This window comes from Dama dama, chromosome 32, assembly GCF_033118175.1.
Source record: "Dama dama isolate Ldn47 chromosome 32, ASM3311817v1, whole genome shotgun sequence".
Lineage (NCBI taxonomy): Eukaryota > Metazoa > Chordata > Mammalia > Artiodactyla > Cervidae > Dama > Dama dama.
This window is the reverse complement of record NC_083712.1, coordinates 13,662,592-13,669,452: the sequence shown is the minus strand read 5'-3', so window position 1 is coordinate 13,669,452 and position 6,861 is coordinate 13,662,592. Positions and strand designations below refer to the sequence as shown.

General features: G+C 43.2%; 1 pseudogene; it reads left to right on the top strand.

Moving 5' to 3' along the window:
• Positions 1-3,399: 3,399 nt before the first annotated feature.
• On the top strand, positions 3,400-4,683 carry LOC133050644 (beta-defensin 103A-like; annotated as a pseudogene).
• Positions 4,684-6,861: the final 2,178 nt, after the last annotated feature.

Below are 6,861 nucleotides of genomic sequence, written 5' to 3'. Positions count from 1 at the left end.
CTTAAGAATATGTTGACATAATACCTGTAGTAAGAAATACTCTAGCCTATAAAGACTCACTTGGTTGTGGTCTGTGCAAGACATGACCTGGTAAGCTTGCTTAGGATGGATCAGTCTCTCTGGAAATGGTACCAAGAAATATGTTGAGAGTGCAAAAGGAGAGAAGATCATTTCTGTTTCCAAAATTCTTTTTGCTTTTTAATTGCAAAAGGTGTGTGTGTTGGGGGGAGGGGCAGTATTTATTCTGAAAGGATAAAGAGACAGATGCAGAGATATCCAAAAAACTGAATAAATAAATGAATAATTTGTTAACAGAATACAATTTTTAATGATTTTTCTCATAAAAACAAAAACAAAAACAAAAACAAAAACAGAAAAACCCCAAACCTCAGAGCCTTAAGGAGAAGTGACAACCAATGTGGAAACCCTGACTTCCTGCAAACCTCTTCCTTTACAAAAGGGAGACACTTGGGTCTGGGACCCTGAGTCCACAGATGAGACACCCTCAAATTACTCCCAGGCCATAACTGAATATCTCTAGTAGCGACTTCCCAGGTGGCACAGTTGTAAGGAAACACAGGAGACCCAGATCCGATCCCTGGATCAGCAAGATCCCCTGGAGTAGGAAATAGCAACCCACTCCAGTACTCTTGCCTGGAAGATTCCATAAACAGAGGAACCTAGTAGGCTACATCCCCCGGGGTTGCAAAGAGTCCAACCAGACAGAGCACAGTAACACCACCAGTCAGAATACAAGTCCTTTCTCTCTACTTGTTGGTCAAACTCTTTCCCAGATTGCCTGCCCAATTCAGGTGTGCCATCAGACACTGCTGGGTCGACCCGGAATCCAGAAAGCTCCTCTTCCATCATGAGGCTCCTGTACCTTCTCTTTCTCTTACTCATATGTCTTATTCAGATGACATCAGGTAACGGGTGGCTAAGCTGGCTCCAAACTTGGAGCCTGGAGTAGGGAAATTCAGGTTGATTCCTCATTCAGTGATATGCTGAAATATATAGCGACTGAATGATATATCTGAAAGAAGCATGCATATACAATATGCTCCATTTTTCAAATAAGGAAAGAGAAGCTTAAAGTGAAAAATAGTCTCCCATGATTGCCCTTAACTAGTTGGTAGTAAGTCCATAAATTGTAAAGCTGATAGATAACATTTACAGGAGACTTTACAGGTTCCAGATCATTTCATGTGACTAACAGTAACAGTAATAGTAATAGTAAATTATATTGACCACTTCCTCTTTACTGAGACACCAAAACTTTTAATGTCTTCTCCCAAATGTATTCCTCCCAGCACTATTTATGGAATAGGTGTTTTTAACCCGGTTTTTCAGCTGGGACTTAGAAATAAGGTAATCTGTTCAAAGTCGTGCAGGTTCTGTAAAAAACACCATTGGTAGCTTCATAGGGGTTCCATTGAATCTATAGATTGCTTAGCGTAGTATAGCCATTTTGACAATATTGATTCTTCCAATCCATGAACACGGTATATTTCTCCATCTGTTTGTGTCTTCTTTGATTTCTTTCATCAGTGTTTTATAGTTTTCTATATATAGGTCCTGTGTTTATTGAGGTAGATATACTCCTAAGTATTTTGTTCTTTTTCTTGCAATGGTGGATGATATTGTTTCCTTAATGTCTCTTTCTGTTTTGTCATTGTTAGTGTATAGGAATGCAAGGGATTTCTGTGTGTTAATTTTATATCCTGCAACTAAACCACAATGAGGTACCATTACATGCCAGTCAGGATGGCTGCTATCCAAAAGTCTACAAGCAATAAATCCTGGAGAGGGTGTGGAGAAAAGGGAACCCTCTTACACTGTTGGTGGGAATGCAAACTAGTACAGCCGCTATGGAATACACTGTGGAGATTTCTTAAAAAACTGGAAATAGAACTGCCATATGAACCAGCAATCCCACTCCTGGGCATACACACCGAGGAAACAAGATCTGAAAGAGACACGTGCACCCCAATATTCATCACAGTACTGTTTATAATAGCCAGGACATGGAAGCAACCTAGATGCCCATCAGCAGATGAATGCCTAAGGAACCTGTGGTACATATATACCATGGAATATTACTCAGCCATTAAAAAGAATTCATTTGAATCAGTTCTAATGAGATGGATGAAGCTGGAGCCCATTATACAGAGTGAAGTAAGCCAGAAAATAAAGACCATTAGAGTATACTAACACATATATATGGAATTTAGAAAGATGGTAATGAGAACCCTATAGGCAAAACAGATAAAGAGACACAAATGTACAGAACAGACTTTTGGACTCTGTGGAAGAAGGCGAGGGTGGGATGTTTTGAGAGAACAGCATCGAAACATGTATATTATCTAGGGTGGAACAGATCACCAGCCCAGGTTGGATGCATGAGACAAGTGCTCGGGCCTGGTTCACTGGGAAGACCCAAAGGGATCGGGTAGAGAGGGATGTGGGAGCGGGGATCGGGATGGGGAATACATGTAAATCCATGGCTGATTCATGTCAACTTATGACAAACACCACTACAATACAGTAAAGTAATTAGCCTCCAACTAATAAAAATAAATGTTAAAAAAAAAAAATGATGCAGATTGTGTGTAGGGAGGACTTTAACTCAAGCCCAACTGGGTTTGATTCCAAAGACCATGTTTTTATTAAGTATTCAACAATCCCCAAAAACAAATTTACTTACTGAATTATATCAACAACACATTTATAGATTTGTTTAATATATTCATATATATATAAATTTATATATTTGTGTATATAAACAACAAGAACTTTAGCTTGAGTGTGATCTCTGAATCACTAGGGACATACTTATCCTACCAGATTGTTTGTTGATCACCTGAAATCCAAGTTAAACTGGGTGTCCTGCATTTTCCCTGCAGCCCTCCTCAAGTGATAGCATGCTCCAGGCTGTGCTGTAGTGACAGTGCCTCCAGATCATAGGACCTAAAAAGAGCCAAAGTTGATTCTTGCTCTAACGACACCAACCCGTGAGGGACCAGGTACTTTGATCCCGCCCCATCCCCGAGAAGCAGCCACCACGGTAGGCGCTGTTGGTCCTGTTGTCGAGGAAGGCTCTCTCAGGATGCTCATGCTGGCAATTAAGGGCCCCAGCCCGGAAGGGAAACGTCAGACACCTTCCTGACTGACGAATTTGGTGGTTTTCAGACTGCAGTAAAGAATAAGCTATGTTTGACCTGAAAGGCCGCACTCCATCACAGGCCAAGGACACAGGGCAGAGTCTCTGGAATGCAGCCCACTTTCCTTCCCTTCCCACACTACTAAAAGCTGATTCCATTTCGGGCGTATCCATGCAGGCTCAGGGCATGACCCAGCCCCAGTCTACACCTAGATTCTGAATACACCAGCCTTGGACTGGACTGATGGGGCTCAGGCTCGCCCAGGACTTTAGGAAGAAGGTAAAAGCTTAGAAGACACAGTGGGCACAGGTGAGCTCCCAGCTACATGCCCCAGGACTGCATCCAGGAGTGGGCAGGTCTTTCCCGTCTCAGACAGTCAGACCTGAGCCAGGCCTACACGAGCACCCAGAGCTCAGAGGCATCAGAACAGGCCTGTGCTCACATCAGGCTCTGAGTCTCCCTGAGGTTTGTAATTAACTCCTGGGGGGAATACGTCATATTATCATCACTGCAATATTTCAGGAATTCCAGCTGCTGAATGCTTCTCCCTATGGCTGCGGACCTGGAGCCTTTATAAAGTGAGCGAGCACACCGTCCTGTCCAGTCTCAGCTGGGAAGCCAGCCAGCCATGAGGGTCTACTACCTTCTCTTTGGGTTGCTCTTCTTGTTCTTGCTGCCTGTTCCAGGTAAGAAGCCCTGGGAAATGACGGGGCTGAATGGACTGAGAATTTGTCAGTCAGAGTCAGCCCTCTCCATTCATTTGGGAATTTTAGATAAAGGAGATTTATTGCTTGGGAATTAGACATTACCAGCTTTTCTTTTTTTTTTTTTTTTTCTTGACAAAGATCATCAAGAACCTCAAAGTAGGCTCTCCATCCCTTCTGATTCACTCTTAAGAGACTAATTAGCTCACAAACCATCCCTCCATGGGAGGACTGTTATACATGTTCATAAGACAGGAAGAAAGTGATGTAAATCTTTATTTATTTATTTATTTTATAAATCTTAATACCAACAGGAGAAAAGGAACTTAACCTGAGGACAGAAGCACAGGTTCCCTTTTATTAGCTTAGAAGTCGGAGGTACAGTCTTTAGGTCTCTTAGGGACCCGGAGGACCACAGTGGTCCCTGCCTCCCAGGTGTCAGTTCACAAAGGGGCTGCCACGGTCACACCACATTCTCAGCTGAGTCGATCCCACAGAATCATTGTTAGTAGCTAGCCCCACCTTCTTTACTCCAGATGGTAAAGAAAGAGGAAAAAGACATACAAGAACAGAAAATGGCAACAGATAACTTATTAGAGAGATTTCAAAAGCCTTGGACTTGCACCTCGGCCTTTCTAAAACCTTCCGTGTGCTCCGTTTCTTCACCGCAGGCAATGGCGGAATCATAAGCGGGTTACAAAGGTATTACTGCAGAAGAAGAAGCGGCCAGTGTGCTCTGATCAGCTGCCTTCCAAATGAGGAACAGATAGGCCGCTGTTCCCTGAGTGGCCGAAAAATGCTGCCGGAAGAAGAAATGAAAAATCCAGAAACAGGAGGAGAAAGTTGCATAGTGTGAAATTGCCTCCTTGAAGACTCCAGAAGCCAAATCAAAGACTTTTTACAAAATTTAAAACCTTGATTATTATCATGATTATTTTTTAACATTCTGTTTATTGTGCTGCTTGTTACCAAACAGGCAACTTAAAAAGTGTTAATGACTCACCTTTAATTCAAATAAAGTATAATCCCTAGAGGAAGCCACAAGAGGGTCTCAACTGATGTTCCAAAGATTGTCAGATTTTATTCCTCTTTCACAACTTTCACCCCACAGTGACACTGGACCACTTATTCTTTCTGAAACACTTCCTTTGCCTTCTGTCACCCATCTGAGCTGTGCAGTCTGTCCATCTGTCATAGCATCTCCCCACCAAATCCATCTCTGAAACTTCAGGGCATCCCTGAGGGTCTTCCCAGGTCCTTCTGAGCACTTTCCAGCTCAGAGACACGGGATCCTGGCTCCTCCTCGACCTTGCCTTCAGCTTTCCTCTCACTCTTGCCTCTGTTTTGACTGACCTCAAGCCTGGATAAAATCTCTCCTCCAGCTATGTCTCCAAACTCATCTCTCAGGGGCACCTTAACTTCTACCTCCTTCTTAAAAACATATTTGTTTCCCCAACGAATATGATCTTTCCTTTTAAAAGGGTTCTGATCTGAGTGCTCCATCTATGAGTCCTGCATGATTTTTACATTCACTACATTTGCATATTTCCAATCTCCATATTTGGCTGCAGGATTTTGAAGGGCACTTCATCATTTAATCACTCCTGGCCCAATTGTTTTCACACAAAAGCTGCTCAACAAGTGTTTATTGTGACCCCATGGACTGGGGCCCACCAGGCTCCTCTGTCCATAAGATTCTTCAGACAAAAATACTGGAGTGGGTTGCCATGTCCTCCCTTATGAGAGCTGAAATACATTCCAAGGCCCTGTAACTATTCAGTGGAATCTAGAGGTGAATACAAAATGATTCCAGCAAATGTGGTGGCAGGCCCATCACCCCCAGTCAAGGAACTGAGTTCTCAGGAAGAAAGGGCAAACACTCAAAGACAAGAGCTTGGAACCCACAATTCAGCGTTTAAAGAAAGAAATGACGTGATGGGACTGTATGCTGCCCTTCTACAGTACACAACTAAGGAACCAGGCAAAACCTGTGAAACCACTGATTCAGACTCTGGCACAAGCAATGCAGGACCATAATTGAGGAGAGTAGAAAACAGGTGAGGTGAGGGACTTCCCCACTAGTCTGGGGCTGGGATTCTGTGCTCCCAAGGCAGGTGGCCTGGGTCCACCCCTGGTCAGGGAACTAGATTCCACATGCTGCAACTAGATTCTGCCTGCCGTGATTAAGGTCCAGGGCACACAAATTAATGAATTCGCTAATTAAATTTTTTAAATCCTGTGCTCAACCATTTATAAAAAAAGAAAAGGAAACAAGTCAAGGACACTTATGGCATCTCCAGCCTCTACAGATTTCCAGGCCTAAAGCATAGGGAACAAGAACTCAAACAGGCCAACAATTCTCCTGAGTTGAAGAGAGTGGGGTCAAAGTTCAGAGAGTGCAGACATCTTCACTTCTGGACAGAAAACCAGCAACGGGCATCAGGATCAGGGCTGTGTGCCTGTGTGCTAAGTCGCTTTGGTTGTGTCTGACTCTTTGCCACTCTATGGACTGCGGAGTTGCTGAAAGCATATGGGAAAACACTGTGGTTTTCATTCAATTCTAAAGCTGCTCTAAAACAATGAAATCTATGATACTAGGTGGAAAGTTGGATCCGCCTTACGGGATAAACTGTGATGCTAAGATTCAAGACACTATCTTAAGGAAAGAGATGATCATTTCAGTAGAGAAGAAAAAAAACATCAAAAATCAGATATTAGTTACCTGTAATAAACCCACTTGAGATATCACATATAAAGGCAAATGGGTTAAAAAGGAAAGGATGGAAACAGATCTGCTGCTGCTGTTGTTTAGATGCTCAGTTGTGTCCAACTCTCTTGAGACCCCTATGGAATCATCCAGGCAAGACAGCTGGAGTGGGTTGCCATGCCCTCCTCCTGGGACTCTCCCCACCCAGGGATCAAAACCATGTCTCTGCATCTCCTACATCTCAGGAGATTCTTCACTGTTGAGACAACAGATATGCTATGGAAACTTT